Genomic DNA, 18871 nt, shown 5'->3' with positions numbered 1-18871 from the left:
GCATGACACGCGTCGTTTCGTGGCTGCTTGTTCGGTCTGCGCGCAGACTAAGTCCGGTAACTCTCCTCCTGCCGGCCGTCTCAGGCCGCTTCCTATTCCTTCTCGACCGTGGTCTCACATCGCCTTAGATTTTGTCACCGGACTGCCTTCGTCAGCGGGGAAGACTGTTATTCTTACGGTTGTCGATAGGTTCTCTAAGGCGGCTCATTTCATTCCCCTTGCTAAGCTTCCTTCTGCTAAAGAGACGGCACAAATCATCATCGAGAATGTTTTCAGAATTCATGGCCTTCCGTCAGACGTCGTTTCGGACAGAGGTCCGCAATTCACGTCTCAACTTTGGAGGGAGTTTTGCCGTTTGATTGGGGCTTCCGTCAGTCTCTCTTCCGGCTTTCACCCCCAGTCTAACGGTCAAGCAGAACGGGCCAATCAGACTATTGGTCGCATCTTACGCAGTCTTTCTTTTCGTAACCCTGCGTCTTGGTCAGAACAGCTCCCCTGGGCAGAATACGCCCACAACTCGCTTCCTTCGTCTGCGACCGGGCTATCTCCTTTTCAGAGTAGCCTCGGGTACCAGCCTCCGCTGTTCTCATCTCAGTTCGCCGAGTCCAGCGTCCCCTCCGCTCAGGCTTTTGTCCAACGTTGCGAGCGCACCTGGAAGAGGGTCAGGTCTGCACTTTGCCGTTATAGGACGCAGACTGTGAGGGCTGCTAATAAGCGTAGAACTAAGAGTCCTAGATATTGTCGCGGTCAGAGAGTTTGGCTCTCCACTCAGAACCTTCCCCTTAAGACGGCTTCTCGCAAGTTGACCCCGCGGTTCATTGGTCCGTTCCGTATTTCTCGGGTCATTAATCCTGTCGCAGTTCGACTTCTTCTTCCGCGATACCTTCGTCGCGTCCACCCGGTCTTCCATGTCTCCTGCATCAAGCCCGTCCTTCGCGCCCCCGCTCGTCTTCCCCCCCCCCCCCATCCTTGTCGAGGGCGCACCCATCTACAGGGTCCGTAGAATTTTGGACATGCGTCCTCGGGGCCGTGGTCACCAGTACCTCGTAGATTGGGAGGGGTACGGTCCTGAGGAGAGGAGTTGGGTTCCCTCTCGGGACGTGCTGGACCGTGCGCTGATCGAGGATTTCCTCCGTTGCCGCCAGGTTTCCTCCTCGAGTGCGCCAGGAGGCGCTCGGTGAGTGGGGGGGTACTGTCATGTACTGTCATGTTGTGTCTTGTCTCTGTCCTTTCCCTTCACCCTGTCTCCCTCTGCTGGTCGTTGTTAGGTTACCTTTCCACCCCCTCTTTCCCCCAGCTGTGCCTTGTCTCCTCCTAACCACCTCGTCACCCCTTTTCCCACCTGTTCCCTTTTTCCCTCTGATTAGTCCCCTATATCTCTCTCTGTTTTTGTTCCTGTCCTTGTCGGATTCTTGTTTGTTGTGTTTCATGCCTGAACCAGACTGTCGTCATGTTTGCTGTAACCTTGTCTTGTCCTGTCGGAATCTGCCGGTCCGTCTGAGCCTACCTATGTTTGGTAATTAAAGAAGCTCTGTTTAAGTTAATTTGCTTTTGGGTCCTCATTCACGCACCGTAACAACAGCCCTTGCAGAGCAAGGGGAACAACTACTTCAAGGCCTCAGAGCAAGTGACGTCACCGATTGAAACGCTATTAGCGCAAACCCCGCTAACCATATCACATCGGTTACACATGCCAGCAAGCCACTACAAACAACACTAAACAATACATTATTTGCACTTTAACGGTGACAAACGGTGCCTACAAACTGTTAGCGCCTACATAAATGCAGTTATATCCAACAATGCAGTTATATATATATATAGATACACACACAGATAAGAATAAGAAATAAAAGTAACAAGTAATTAAAGAGCAGCAGTAAAATATCAATTGTGAGACTATATACAGGGGATTACCGGTACAGAGTCAATGTGCGGCGTCACCGGTTAGTTGAGGTAATATGTACATGTGGGTAGAATAATGCATAGATGATAACAACAGAGAGTAGCAGCGGTGTAAAAGAGGGGGGGGGGGGGGGTCAATGCAAATAGTCTGGGTGACCATTTGATTAGATGTTCAGGAGTCTTATGGCTTGGAGGTAAAAGCTGTTTAGAAGCCTCTTGGACCTAGACTTGGCGCCCTGGTATTGCTTGCTGTGTGGTAGCAGGGAGAACAGTCTATGACTAGGGTGGCTAAAGTCTTTGACAATTTTTAGGGCCTTCCTCTTACACTGCCTGGTAAATCTGTCCCAACAGCAGAGTCCCAACAGCAGTCCCAACACCTTACCACTGCTACACCTGGCTATCAGCGGAGCCTTGTCTGGCAGCGAAACAGTTCATTCAGCCTCATTTACTGCCTTTTAAAAAAACGTAGCTGATATGGCTGACTTGCTAAAACAAATGTGGTTTCTACTGACAGTTGAGATGTACAAACTATGGCATATGGGGACGACGAGCGGATAAGAGGCAATCTGTAATTTCGATGAAGACATTAATGAGAGAGCTGGGACGGACGGAGTCAATATAACTATTTGTTCAGCACTTTAGAAATGTACAGCGACAGATTTAAGAACATGTATCGTTCTTACAGTGTTCTCCCTGTACAAGGTAGAACCGTAGGATAAAGAAATGGGGCATCTAAACAGCCAATGAAAGCTCTTACAGTATTCGATGATTGCATTTCTCTAAAACAGGTTATAGGCTATTTGTGCACCACCAAGTTAAAACAGTAGGTGGGTATTTGTGTGTCAAAAAAGGTATGTCATATAACATTATTTGACATGTTAAATAAGCTTTGAATTTGACACGTCAAATAACACAATTCTATTAATTTGCACGTGCAATCCAAGCACCACCAATACTATCAGTAGCACTGTCAAAGCTGTACAAAAAAGTAGCTTAACAAGCACTCACCGGACCACGAACGATGTGTTTACAATACAAATTATTAGGGTGAGGCACATGGGCTACTAACAGCTTACTTCACAACATACACTTAGTATTACTTTCTTAACTACCGTATAGATTTCTCCCTTGTGTATTACATCATTTATGCTGCAGCATACAATACATTTTTGGACTCACCTTGTGAAGGTGGCGCAGTAGTCCTTTGTGGGCAAATTTCGTCACCAAACTGTCATCAAAGTCTGGCATTCTCTGGATTTATGGTGAGAACTCTGGAGAGAAAAAAAACACATTGAAAAGCAGGCTAACTTGCAAGGTTTCTTTGCAACGCTTGCAGTTAGTCACTGATTCCTTCCAAGTGACTCATTGTTGAATTTGCGATTTCCAACTTGTTGTGTAATCTTTATGTACAACGGCCAATGAGCACCGATATGTTTTATCTATAATTTCTCTTCATATGACAATGATTAAAAAGGATTTGCCAGTAGATTGTCGACAACTGATGATGACTGCTTGCTAAGACTTTGAAAGTAAGATATTGACATGATAAGTCCAATCAAAGCTACTGTACAGTAGATATAACGTGATTTGATGTCATTCGATCTGCGGCCAATGACCATGAGCCTTCTTGGATCCGCACTTCTAATATAACTATGGCAGAACCCATGGGGCTAATGTTTTTGAGCTCTAAACTCAGAAATAGGGACGACGTACTGTCCCATGAGTGACAAAACTGAGCCAATCAAGAAATCAAATCAAATTTATTTGTCACATACACATGGTTAGCAGATGTTAATGCGAGTGTAGCGAAATGCTTGTGCTTCTAGTTCCGACAATGCAGTAATAACCAACAAGTAATCTAACTAAAAATTCCAAAACTACTGTCTTATACACACAAGTGTAAGGGGATAAAGAATATGTACATAAAGATATATGAATGAGTGATGGTACAGAGCGGCATAGGCAAGATACAGTAGATGGTATCGAGTACAGTATATACATATGAGATGAGTATGTAAACAAAGTGGCATAGTTAAAGTGGCTAGTGATACATGTATTACATAAAGATGCAGTAGATGATAGAGTACAGTATATACGTATACATATGAGATGAATAATGTAGGGTATGTAAACATTATATTAGGTAGCATTGTTTAAAGTGGCTAGTGATATATTTTACATCATTTCCCATTAATTCCCATTATTTAAGTGGCTGGAGTTGAGTCAGTGTGTTGGCAGCAGCCACTCAATGTTAGTGGAGGCTGTTTAACAGTCTGATGGCCTTGAGATAGAAGCTGTTTTTCAGTCTCTCGGTCCCAGCTTTGATGCACCTGTACTGACCTCGCCTTCTGGATGATAGAGGGGTGAACAGGCAGTGGCTCGGGTGGTTGTTGTCCTTGATGATCTTTATGGCCTTCCTGTAACATCAGGTGGTGTATGTGTCCTGGAGGGCAGGTAGTTTGCCCCCGGTGATGCGTTGTGCAGACCTCACTACCCTCTGGAGAGCCTTACGGTTGTGGGCGGAGCAGTTGCCATACCAGGCGGTGATACAGCCCGCCAGTATGCTCTCGATTGTGCATCTGTAGAAGTTTGTGAGTGCTTTTGGTGACAAGACGAATTTCTTCAGCCTCCTGAGGTTGAAGAGGCGTGACACAACGTTCTGTATTTTCTGCTGGCTAGCCCCACCACCACCACCACCACAGAAAGCACTGAGCTAGGCTGAAACACCTGCATTTTGGAGCTGCCTTACTCAAGAAAGTATAAAAGAGACCATGTTTGTATGCGGCTTTATTAACTCAATGACATTTACATTTTTTACATTGTGACACGTATTAATGGCAAAATGACAATGCCAAAATAAAAGTGTGGTGCTCAAAACAGGTGGTTCTCTGCTCTACCTGCCCTGAATGACGGGTCGCCACTGCCAATAATACATATATGCATGAGCCCAGTGGACAGGAGAGGAAGCTGTTGACTAGAGGGGTTCTGGCTCAAGTCCAAAATTTTAAGTTGACATAATTATGTAATTGTTTTAAGATGGTCATTCTATGGATCATTTAGCTATTTGATTTTGAACTTTAGGATCCTTTTAGGTATCAAAAATGTAATTTGGCCTTTACTACTATAGCCAAGAGAAATGCATTGAATAACACATTCATAAATGGCAGAAATACAGTCACAAAAGAAAGGTTTCGAAGTGTTTTTCCTGTATCTGTATCTTCCTGTACAAGAAAGCTCAGGAAATATGTTATTATAATTTTTGACACATACAGTGCCTTGCGAAAGTATTCGGCCCCCTTGAACTTTGCGACCTTTTGCCACATTTCAGGCTTCAAACATAAAGATATAAAACTGTATTTTTTTGTGAAGAATCAACAACAAGTGGGACACAATCATGAAGTGGAATGACATTTATTGGATATTTCAAACTTTTTTAACAAATCAAAAACTGAAAAATTGGGCGGGCAAAATTAATCTACCAAGACCTGGCCGTCTCTCTAAACTTTCAACTCATACAAGGAGAAGACTGATCAGAGATGCAGCCAAGAGGCCCATGATCACTCTGGATGAACTGCAGAGATCTACAGCTGAGTTGGGAGACTCTGTCCATAGGACAACAATCAGTTGTATATTGCACAAATCTGGCCTTTATGGAAGAGTGGCAAGAAGAAAGCCATTTCTTAAAGATATCCATAAAAAGTGTTGTTTAAAGTTTGCCACACGCCACCTGGGAGACACACCAAACATGTGGAAGAAGGTGCTCTGGTCAGATGAAACCAAAATTGAACTTTTTGGCAACAATGCAAAACGTTATGTTTGGCGTAAAAGCAACACAGCTGAACACACCATCCCCACTGTCAAACATGGTGGTGGCAGCATCATGGTTTGGGCCTGCTTTTCTTCAGCAGGGACAGGGAAGATGGTTAACATTGATGGGAAGATGGATGGAGCCAAATACAGGACCATTCTGGAAGAAAACCTGATGGAGTCTGCAAAAGACCTGAGACTGGGACGGAGATTTGTCTTCCAACAAGACAATGATCCAAAACATAAAGCAAAATCTACAATGGAATGGTTCAAAAATAAACATATCCAGGTGTTAGAATGGCCAAGTCAAAGTCCAGACCTGAATCCAATCGAGAATCTGTGGAAAGAACTGAAAACTGCTGTTCACAAATGCTCTCCATCCAACCTCACTGAGCTCGAGCTGTTTTGCAAGGAGGAATGGGAAAAAATGTCAGTCTCTCGATGTGCAAAACTGATAGAGACATACCCCAAGCGACTTACAGCTGTAATCGCAGCAAAAGGTGGCGCTACAAAGTATTAACTTAAGGGGGCTGAATAATTTTGCACGCCCAATTTTTCAGTTTTTGATTTGTTAAAAAAGTTTGAAATATCCAATAAATGTCGTTCCACTTCATGATTGTGTCCCACTTGTTGTTGATTCTTCACAAAAAAATTGAAGCCTGAAATGTGGCAAAAGGTCGCAAAGTTCAAGGGGGCCGAATACTTTCGCAAGGCACTGTATTTAACCCTTTCTTTGGGTAGGCACAAAATTAAATTCATACTTCCATTCATTTATTTTTGCCGGTACTGGTTACCTTCAGACAAGTACCGTGACACTTGTGGGAGCTATAAAGCAAAATGAACAACATAATGTTCATGGGAATCTCCCCTTTCCATAGAGTGGTCACATTAGTGTCCCTTTTCCATACAGTGGTCATAATAGTTTGCAGGTAAAACCGTTCGGACACTACAGACGTTTTCGTGAGAAGACAGGCTTTCGGGATCCTGGTCTGACAAACATCGCTCTAGTTTTGTCACCTTTCACCGTAGATGTGGAAGTGTGACATTGGCGGATGCGGACGATTAAAAAAACGGATATTTCTAGCTTTAACCTGAATACACATTATGCCTATTGTTACAAAACCTTGGGTAATTTATTTAAGGATTTTGTGGGGATAGCAAAAAGCACTCTCTTTCTCATATCATCAGAATGATTTAATTCTGAATGAGAGAAAGAATGAGGAGTCACCACTATCATCATAATGATTTTCTGTCCCTCCTATTTCACTTTCATTATCACAAGCACAAACTCTAGCTCAATGTTTGTATTATCGCGCCTTTCATGCTGAACCTGTGCATATTTTTTTTTACACACATCTCACATCTCCTGGCAGCTGCTTTCAGGTCCTGTTGCTGATCAGCCTTTTAGAACTGAAAATTATAATTTCTCAGTGGCATTCTTTTATCTGACTCTGTCCCATTCATCTATGTGTTGACAGTCTTGCCTCTTGATTTACAGGCTGCTTGTGCAGAGGAGCTCTCCAGGATAAAGCAATTAGAGAGAGGGAAAGGGGATGGGGAGAGGGAAAGGGGATAGGGAGGGTGGGAGGGAGGGAGAGAGGAAGGGGTAAGGAAAGACAGCAAGAAAGAAAGGGATAAGAAATGCAGTAGAGTTGAGAAGAGGGAGAGAGGCTGAGAATGAATTGCCCATCTATAAGGCCTGCTGTAAATTGTGCTGCCCACACAAGAGAGGGATAGATGGAGATTATAGATTGGGTCTTTTTTGCTTTGCTTAACCTTTAAGAAGTTATTAATGACGACAAGGCAGCTTTTATATGGGCATTATAATCAATTGACATGCTCCCAGCCTCTAGAGTTTACAGTATTGAATACCTGTAGTTACTCTAACTTACTTCATCTTCACAATCAGTTTCGTAACACCAGGTGAGTGGCCGAGGAGGTTCTGGAAGTGCGCTCCGCAGACCATCCTTAGCAGGACACAGTGGGCCTGAAGAGAGAGATCCACTTCCCCACCCTCCACTTCTCCACTTCTAAAACGTAGGAATTAAGCAGAGAACATCCCTGACCTTTGCGTGTGTGTGCTCCTAAACGTTTCCTCACCTTCCCTGTATTGGGTGGCTTATTGTTATAAATGTTGTGGATATTGTTTATTGTGGTTCCACGGTTTATTTGAGATTCTATTGAGGCACACAGGAGGGCTCCAGTTTTCATGTAGTTCCAGAAGGGGACAGATGGTGTAGAAGCAGCTGGTATAGCCAAGGAATGGAACTTCTCCTTATTAAGACTGCATTTAGTCAAGCTGTTCATTTCGCCCTCAATTGAAAAAATGCAGAGCATCAGACTGCTCATCAAACTGCTTTCCTTTCTCCGAAGAGGCTGGTAACAAATTCCACTCCTGTTAACTGTGGGTGTAAGAATTTCTAATGAGGAGTGTTTAATTAGGGATAGTCGTCTTGACAGCGGGACACCTGTCGACAACATCCAGTGAAATTGGAGGGCGCGCAATTCAAATAAATAATTGTAATATTAAACATTTATGAACATACAAGTATATTATATAATTTAAAAGCTTAAATTCTTGTTAATCAAACTGCATTGTCCTATTTACAATAGGCTTTACAGCGAAAGCATACCATGTGATTCTTTGAGGATGGCGCACCACATCAACATATTTTTCAACCAGCACAGGGTTCATAAAATCACAAATAGCGATTCAATTAATCACTTACTTTTGAAAATCTTTCTCTGTTTGCAATTCCAACGGTCCCAGCTACAACATGAATGGTCGTTTTGTTAGATAAAATCCTTCTTTATATCCCAAAAAGTCTGTTAAGTTGGCGCCATCGATTTCAGTAAACCACTCATTCAACATGCTGACAAAGGAATCATAAAAAGCTACCGCTAAACTTTGTTCAAACAAGTCGAACTACATTTCTATTTAATCCTCAGGTACCCTAAAATGTAAATAAACTATCATATTTCATACAGAAAGTAGTATGTTCAATAGAAAAGTTATATTCTAGAGGCGCACGTCCTCTTTGTCGCATGGGAACAAACTGATGTTCCACTGAGACTCTTTGTACCGAAACTCCAAATTCTTCCTCGTTTTGGAAGAAACAAGCCTGAAACCTTGAACAGAGACTGTTGATATCTAGTGGAAGCAATAGGAATTGCAATCATCTGAGTGCTAGAATTGCATAGGACCCATAGCTTTAAATATAAGCCTGGGACATCAGTTGGTTTTCTGTAGATTTTAGTCTACCATAAAAATTGTGTTATAGTCTCATACATTATTTTAACGTTTCTACAAACTTCAAAGTGTTTTCTATCCAATGGTATCAATTATATGCATATCCTGACTTTTGGGCCTGAGTAACAGGTAGTTTACTTTGGGCACGTCAGTCAGGTGGAAATTCAGGAAAATAGACCCTAGCCCTAAGAATTAAAGATGAACTAAACAGGACACATACACTGGGTGTACAAAACAATCAACACACCTCCCTAATATTGAGTCACACCCCCCGTAGCCCTCAAAACAGCCTCAATTCGTCACGGCATGGACTCTACAAGGTGTCGAAAGTGTGCTGGCCCATGTGGACTCCAATGCTTCCCACAGTTGTTTCAAGTTGGCTGGATGTCTTTGAGCTTGAAAACCCAGCAGTGTTGCAGTTCTTGACACATTCAAACCGGTGCGCCTGGCACCTACTAACCTACCCTCAAAGGCACATAAATATTTTGTCTTGCCTATTCACCCTCTGAATGGCACACATACGCAATCCATGTGTCAATTGTCTCAAGGTTTAAAAATCCTTCTTTATCCCTAATCTACACTGATTGAAGTGGATTTAACAAGTGACATCAATAAGGGATCATAGCTTTCACCTGGATTCACCTGTTCAGTCTATGTCATGGAAAGAGCAGGTGTTCCTAATGTTTTGTACACTCAGTGTATGTGTGTAAGCCCGCACTGTACTGTACTGGAGTGCCCACATCTGGGATTATGGATTTAAAGTTTTCTGAAGTGGCAAAAGCAAGATGATTGCACCGCTAGGAAAGGCAAATCCAGCTATTATCGAAGGAAACACCCAGGAAGAAATATCTGAGACACTTCAAGAAAAAGTGCACACATATACACTAGCTGACTTACCATTAGGCAGAAGAGGCAATTGCCTCAGGCTTCACATCATCAAAGGGCCTCATGAGCTGGTCAAATTATAATAATTTATCCGCTTGAGGCCCCCACATGCTCCACACAAGACATACTAAGTAAATAAAATAAAAACATCCCCATAAAAATCCATCTAGAGATATGTTTGGTTTTTGCACAGGCTGTTTCTCAATCCACAGCACCTGCGGTGGACGGTGGCCGAGCAACAGAGGTTTTTGTCAGACCAGCAGACATCCTGAAAATCAGTCTTGGTACCGGGCTGAAAAATGAATGGAAGTGAATATAAATAGAAGGTATACGGGTAATTCCTATATCTCTCAGATTTAGGACAGACACTTCAAAACATACTCACTTTTGAGTAAATGTTTGTCTAGCTGTTTTCCATGTATGAATCTGTTATGAAAATCAAATCAAATTTTATTGGTCTCATACACATGGTTAGTAGATGTTAATGCGAGTGTAGCGAAATGCTTGTGCTTCTAGTTCTGACTGTTCAGCAATATCTAACAAGTGATCAAACAATTTCACAACCCTCTTATACACACACACAAGTGTAAAGGAATGAATATGGCATAGGTAAGATGCAGTAGATGGTATCGAGTACAGTATATACAGTGGGGCAAAAAAGTATTTAGTCAGCCACCAATTGTGCAAGTTCTCCCACTTAAAAAGATGAGAGAGGCCTGTAATTTTCATCATAGGTACACTTCAACTATGACAGACAAAATGAGAAAAAAAATCCAGAAAATCACATTGTAGGATTTTTAATGAATTTATTTGCAAATTATGGTAGAAAATAAGTATTTGGTCACCTACAAACAAGCAAGATTTCTGGCTCTCACAGACCTGTAACTTCTTCTTTAAGAGGCTCCTCTGTCCTCCACTCATTACCTGTATTAATGGCACCTGTTTGAACTTGTTATCGGTATAAAAGACACCTGTCTACAACCTCAAACAGTCACACTCCAAACTCCACTATGGGCAAGACCAAAGAGCTGTCTAAGGACACCATAAACAAAATTGTAGACCTGCACCAGGCTGGGAAGACTGAATCTGCAATAGGTAAGCAGCTTGGTTTGAGGAAATCAACTGTGGGAGCAATTATTAGGAAATGGAAGACATACAAGACCACTGATAATCTCCCTCGATCTGGGGCTCCACGCAAGATCTCACCCCGTGGGGTCAAAATTATCACAAGAATGGTTTGCAAAAATCCCAGAATCACACGGGGGGACCTAGTGAATGACCTGCAGAGAGCTGGGACCAAAGTAACAAAGCCTACCATCAGTAACACACTCCGCCGCCAGGGACTCAAATCCTGCAGTGCCAGACGTGTCCCCCTGCTTAAGGCAGTACATGTCCAGGCCCGTCTGAAGTTTGCTAGAGAGCATTTGGATGATCCAGAAGAAGATTGGGAGAATGTCATATGGTCAGATGAAACGAAAATACAACTTTTTGGTAAAAACTCAACTCGTTGTGTTTGGAGGACAAAGAATGCTGAGTTGCATCCAAAGAACACCATACCTACTGTGAAGCATGGGGGTGGAAACATCATGCTTTGGGGCTGCTTTTCTGCAAAGGGACCAGGACGACTGATCCATGTAAAGGAAAGAATGAATGGGGCCATGTATTGTGAGATTTTGAGTGAAAACCTCCTTCCATCAGCAAGGGCATTGAAGATGAAACGTGGCTGGGTCTTTCAGCATGACAATGATCCCAAACCGCCCGGGCAACGAAGGAGTGGCTTTGTAAGAAGCATTTCAAGGTCCTGGAGTGGCCTAGCCAGTCTCCAGATCTCAACCCCATAGAACATCTTTGGAGGGAGTTGAAAGTCTGTGTTGCCCAGCAACAGCCCCAAAACATCACTGCTCTAGAGGAGATCTGCATGGAGGAATGGGCCAAAATACCAGCACCAGTGTGTGAAAACCTTGCGAAGACTTGACCTCTGTCATTGCCAACAAAGGGTATATAACAAAGTATTGAGATAAACTTTTGTTATTGACCAAATACTTATTTTCCACCATAATTTGCAAATAAATTCATTAAAAATCCTACAATGTGATTTTCTGGATTTTTTTTCTCATTTTGTCTGTCATAGTTAAAGTGTACCTATGATGAAAGTTACAGGCCTCGCTCATCTTTTTAAGTGGGAGAACTTGCACAATTGGTGGCTGACTAAATACTTTTTTGCCCCACTGTACATATGAGATGAGTAATGTAGGGTATGTAAACATGATATAAAGTGGCATTGTTTAAAGTGATTAGTGATACATTTATTCCATCCAATTTTTTATTATTAAAGTGGCAAGAGATTTGAGTCAGTATGTTGGCAGCAGCCACACAAAGTTAGTGATGGCTGTTTATCAGTCTGATGTCCTTGAGATAGTCTCTCGGTCCCAGCTTTGATGCACCTGTACTGACCTTGCCTTCTGGTCAGGCTCCGTAGACGGGCACATCGCTCCCGAGTATACTACTCGCCAATGTCCAGTCTCTTGACAACAAGGTAGACAAAATTCGAGCAAGGGTTGCCTTCCAGAGAGACATCAGAAATTGTAACATTCTCTGTCTCACAGAAACATGGCTCACTTGGGAAACGTTAGAGTCGGTTCAGCCTCCCGGTTTCTTCACGCATCGCGCCGACAGAAACAAACATCTCTCTGGTAAGAAGAAGGGCGGGGGTGTATGCCTTATTATTTACGAGTCGTGGTGTGATCATAACAACATACAGGAAGTCAAGTCCTTATGTTCACCTGACCAAGAATTCCTTACAATCAAATGCCAACCGCATTATCTACCAAGAGTTATCTCTTCGATTATAATCACAGCCGTGTATATCCCCCACAAGCAGACACCTCGACGGCCCTGAAAGAACTTCATTAGACTCTATGTAAACTGGAAACCAAATCCGGAGCCTGCATTTATTGTAGCTGGGGATTTTAACAAGGCTTATCTGAAAACAAGGCTCCGTAAATGTTATCCGCTTATCGAATGCGCGACCCGGGCTGGCAAAAATCTGGATCATTGCTACTCTTAACTTCCGCGACGCATACAAAGCTCTCCCTCGCCCTCCTTTCAGCAGATCTGACCACGACTCCATTTTGTTGCTCCCAGCCTATAGACAGAAACTAAAACAGGAAAGGCCGGTGCTCAGGTCTGTTCAATGCTGGTCCGACCAATCTGACTCCACGCTTCAAGATTGCTTCTATCACGTGGACTGGGATATGTCTTCCGGATAGCCACAGACAACAACATTGATGTATACGCTGATTCGGTGAGCGAGTTTATTAGCAAGTACATCGGTGATGTTGTACCCACCGTGACTATTAAAACCTTCCTCAACATGTCAGCATTCGCGCAAAACTGAAAGCGCGAACCACTGCTTTTAATCATGGCAAGGCGACAGGAAACATGAACGAATACAAACAGTGTAGCTATTCCCTCCACAAGGCAATCAAACAAGCTAAGCGTTTGTATAGAGACAAAGTAGAGTCGCAATTCAACGGCTCAGACACGTCTCGTATGTGGCAGGGTCTACAGTCAATCACGGATTACAAAAAAGAAAACCATCCCCGTCGCGGACACCAACGTCAACTATCGCCCCGTAGCACTCACTTCCGTCATCATGAAGTGCTTTGAGAGACTAGTCAAGGACCATATCACCTCCACCCTACCCAACACCCTAGACCCACTCCAATTTGCTTACCGCCCCAATAGGTCCACAGATGACACAACTGCAATCACACTGCACACAGCCATAACCCATCTGGACAAGAGAAATACCTATGTAAGAATGCTGTTCATCGATTACAGCTCAGAATTTAACACCATAGTACCCTCCAAACTCGTCATTAAGCTGGAGACCCTGGGTCTCGACCCCGCCCTGTGCAACTGGGTCATGGACGTTGACGGGCCGCCCCCAGAAACGCAATGCGTTTCTATGGGCTAATAGCAGTAAGGCCAAATTCAATGTTTCAAAAAATATATATATTCTACCTACAGGGTTCCTAAAATAAAAAATGAAATAGCTAAATGATCCTTGGTATGACCATCTTAAAACAATTCCATATGTTAGCTTAGTAGAAACCCAGCCCCGGGCCCTTAGACTCGAAGGGGAATCAATACATATTTCTATAAAAAGACAGGTGCTGCTGATAATATTGCCATTATCGTCGAGGCAGAGGACATGTATATGTACCCCATGTATCTGATGCTGACTGGCCAGAAAGATTGTGGCATGGGCTACATAAACTGTAGAAAGACAGAGGGGCGCTGTTTAGCTCGCTATGATGCTTTCTCTGGTGACATTGTTTCACCCACTTGCAAATTGACGGAAAGTTGGCGGGTGCACGGCGCACTGTTCGGCACTGTTATTTTGGATGAACGTGCAAACGCAACCTACTTTTTGAAGTGATTTGTTTGACAATCAGATGAAAACATCATGACATGTCTTTACCACAAATCCCCTAAAAATGTTGAAAGGGGGGGGGTCTCAAACTGGCCTCTGCTTGGGCCTCCAAAACACAAAGTCCACCCCGGCACATATATTGCTTTTTTCATCCATAGTTAGTTCAACCTTGGCAGCCGTTCCTTGGATCCAGCTTGAGAACACAAAGTAAACCAGTCCAAAAGCCTGTCTTTGGCTGTGACTACTTACCACCATGCTCCCTTAATCTCCTCACACCAGTCAAGAAAGGATCCAATCTGCTACACTAGAACTATTTGGCTACCATTTCAAGCTATCTATTTTGAGGAAATATGAACCCTAAGCAGCTCTACAATATACCATGGCCTTCAGTAGATATCAGTTCATCGCGCACCAAGATCTATAGACTCCTGTCACGTTGATTAATGATCGGAGGCGCAGGAATACGTAATAGGGGGGTTTATTTACTCCATCCAAAAATACAACATGTCATTAAAAGGCACGGGGACGAAGCCCAAAACAAACACGTATGCAAAATACACAGGGATGTAACCCAAACAAAAGAGCAAGGTTTAAACCTCTATTAATTACACGGGACGAGACCTGTAATAACACTACACGGGACGAGACCCGTAATAACACTACACGGGACGAGACCTGTAATAACACTACACGGGACGAGACCCGTAATAACACTACACGGGACGAGACCCGTAATAACACTACACGGGACGAGACCCGTAATAACACTACACGGGACGAGACCCGTAATAACACTACACGGGACGAGACCCGTAATAACACTACACGGGACGAGACCCGTAATAACACTACACGGGACGAGACCCAAAATAGTGCACAATACACGCAACACGAAAGCCGAAACAACAAAGCACAGGTACTCACAAGACCAACAGACAAGGGAACAATAACCGACCAGGCCAATGGGGAACAGAGGGCACATGATAGCAGAAATCGTGGCAAAGTGAAGTAGAAAATAAAACAAATACAACACTAAGCATTCAAAGGCCTATGCTGGCTCTGTTGGAAATCTCTGCTGTCAATATAGTCCCAATTGCTGGTGGGGTAGGATAGAGTTTTTATAGTTTTTAATTGTTCTAAAGCTGCTGCCATGTCTTGCATCAGATAAATCAATAGTGCTGTCTCTCTGTGTGACTAAAGTGCATGCCAGTGAAGATTAATCACTCAACCTCCTGCTTTCACTAATCCAGACCCATCCTCTTAGAAGTGGATGACGCTTCCTATCAATATTTGCATGGTTCTCACAATGCACCGGCCACCCTGCTAATTAAATGCCTATCAGTAATTAAACCAGGTGCGATTCTGCTATTATTGCACCATTTTCATTTCCGTTTACGGTGTACATTGAGTGTATATACACTGAGGGGACAAAGCATTATGAACACCTTCTCTTTCCATGACAGACTGACCAGGTGAATTCAAGTGAAAGCTATGATCCCTTATTGATGTCACTTGTTAAATACACTTCAGTTAGTGTAGATGAATGGAAGGAGACAGGTTCAAGAAGAATTTGTATGCCTTGAGACAATTGAGACATGGATTGTGGCAAGGAGTGGAACATAATACATAGACAGCAACCAAGCTATGTCTACCATGGTTATAGCAGAGAATAGCCATAGTAAGCTTATCCCAGGAGGGTCTCCACTTCAGACACTCTTTGAAAAGGCATTGAGCTTCGTGGACTACATTAACAATATATGAATCTCTACTTTCCTCTCTCTGCTGACAGTTTGGTGTTATTGAAATGTAATTTGTGAGGTGCCTGGGGATTTGTGTGATGGACACACACAGGCACACAGACACAGACACAGACACAGACACAGACACAGACACAGACACAGGCACACAGACACAGACACAGACACAGACACAGACACAGACACAGACACAGACACAGACACAGACACAGACACAGACACAGACACAGACACAGACACAGACACAGACACAGACACAGACACAGGCACACAGACACAGACACAGACACAGACACAGACACAGACACAGACAGACACAGACACACACACACACACACACACACACACACACACACACACACACACACACACACACACACACACACACACACATACACACACACACACACATACAAATGCTTACAAATGAAAATAGTGGGACAAGATAGAAAGCTTAAAATCCTCTATATTCTAGTGAGAGAAGATGGTGGTTCCGCCTGAGAGTGGTCCTCTGGATTATATTAATTATCTGTATTTAAGAATCTCAGCCGGTGGCCTGAACAGTCACAGGACTATGCCATAGAATTCCCCATACAATACTGCCCCCTGCTGTTATTCTCCAGAACACCTACTGTTACTATAGTCTGCAGGCTCTACCTGCATGGTCTCTTACATCACTATGTCTTCTTATATTTTGTATCTCTGCAGTTGTGTGTTTCTCTGTCTCGCCATGTCAGTATATTTCTGTTATTTTGCATGTCTGTCTTTATTATCTAGCAACATCTGTCCTGTTCCCTTTCTTGCAAAATAGGTGTCCAGTCCATTGGAGTAGTTATTTTATAATGTCTCTTAATTATGGAGCATGCTGTAATTAATTAACATCATGGATGCACCAACCGTGAAGCTACTGAGGAGGGGAGAGAGAGAGAGAGAGAGAGAGAGAGAGAGAGAGAGAGAGAGAGAGAGAGACAGAGAGAGAGAGAGAGAGAGAGAGAGAGAGAGAGAGAGAGAGAGAGAGAGACAGAGAGAGAGAGAGAGAGAGAGAGAGAGAGAGAGAGAGAGAGAGAGAGAGAGAGAGAGAGAGAGAGAGAGAGAGAAGTGTTGTTGGGGGAGAATCATGAAGATGCTGAGAGGACTTACTGTGATAGAATAAATTCATTCACGGATTTGGTTGAATTGCTCATTTTACGTGTCTGTTACTTGGTTGGCTTACGAGATGCAAGATGAAGTATCCAGTGAGTTTCCTTTTTTACAGCTCAATACTGTAGACATAAAGATTATTTTATACTTTTTGTTTTAGGGAAATTGAGGAACAGAGACCCAGAAAATGAAACTAAGGAGGAGAGGGGGTCTCCCAAAGATCCCCTGTCAGCCCCAGTCACCCCCACTCTCATCACAAATGGGTAGTCAGAGTCAGGTGTGAAACAGCTACACCCCCAGCAGATAGGAGCACAACAAGTCCCCAGCAGCACAGTTGCCAGCCAGTGCTGATCAGAACACAGGCAAGGCAAGCCGTATAACTAAAGAGCCCCCCAGTGCTGGAGTGAAGGAGGTACAGTACAGTACACACTATCAGGTGGCCTGCTGATGAGATTTCCTCTCTGTCTCTATTGCTCAGACCTTAGGAACACCTTAACCGAGAACATTGATGAATTGAATTACAGTATTGAATCTCAACTCCTCTCCTTTTATTGACTATTCGTTTGTGCACCCTACCGTCTCTCACGATTGCTCTATCCATGTGTCCTTGTGTCTTTATCTACCCTTCTATCATTGTTCTGACCTACAGTATACCTCCTTATCTGTCTCTCCTCCTCTCGTCTTTGATATCCTACCTATTTACTGTATCGGCTGCTGCAGCCAGGTGAAAGCCAACTGGTATCCTTCGCCTTTTATGGTTAGGTTCTGGCTCTTTGTGAGGTCAAGGAGGGCCCCACGTAAGAGATCAAACTCAAAGGAGAGCCCTCACTGGTCACTTACAGCCTGGACAGAACAGAGATCGAATGTGGCCTTCGTGTATTTAGCTATACCATGATCATTCTGAAACTTAGTTGTGTCCGGTTTACTTGTGAAGGATAAAGGTATCTGTGTGAGCTTTCTTTGCTTGTGTTTTTAATATGTCCCTGTTTAGGTGTGCAATGAATGCATCCAGACAATTATCATTAAGATTCAAACAAGGACTTTTTGATTTTTGATTTGTAAATGATTGAATCAGCGGAATCATCTCATCCTTGCCGGTTCTGCATCAATTTTGGGATCCATTCCCCCTCCTCTTCTCTTCTTTCTCCTGCAGTTGTTTGACCATCTGGCCGAGGTAAAAATCATCATGAGGAACACAAGGAAGGTGGGCTTTGAGTTCAGTGCTCTGTTGGGGGACCAGGATGAGTGTGGGGACTCTCGGCCTGGACATCCCCTGGTCATCCCTAGAACGGTGAGACAGCCCACAGTATAGAGGATATACAGGGCTTTCTGTACCAATCCTCTCTACCAGCACCCCATGTTTAGTATTTAGCGTAACTACATACACACATCTAGTGGTTTTACTGTAGCTATTTAGGGTGTTTTTCCTGTAACCATTTACCTGTCTCTCATTACTCAAAGTGCTACACCGAGGCGAAGGCTGAGCGGAAGCTGTCATTGTACTATCTCCCTGGGATCCCTTAGGTTTTCCACAAGACTGCAGGAGGCTTTGTGTGAGCCAGAGAGCATCACTCTCAGAGGAGAGGGCATTTTCCCCAGGATGTGTCTGGACCCAGTGCTCTGTATGTGCCTTTGTTCGTTGTGGAGTTCTATCTCCATACTGTGAAACAGTTTTGTTACAGTACGTTA

General features: G+C 43.5%; 1 pseudogene; it reads left to right on the top strand.

Annotated features, from left to right (window-relative positions):
* Positions 1-18871, top strand: part of LOC110501848 — a 90325-nt pseudogene that overhangs the window by 56650 nt on the left and 14804 nt on the right.

Source organism: Oncorhynchus mykiss, chromosome 2 (genome assembly GCF_013265735.2).
Source record: "Oncorhynchus mykiss isolate Arlee chromosome 2, USDA_OmykA_1.1, whole genome shotgun sequence".
Classification (NCBI taxonomy): domain Eukaryota; kingdom Metazoa; phylum Chordata; class Actinopteri; order Salmoniformes; family Salmonidae; genus Oncorhynchus; species Oncorhynchus mykiss.
This window is presented reverse-complemented; position numbering and strand designations above follow the sequence as displayed.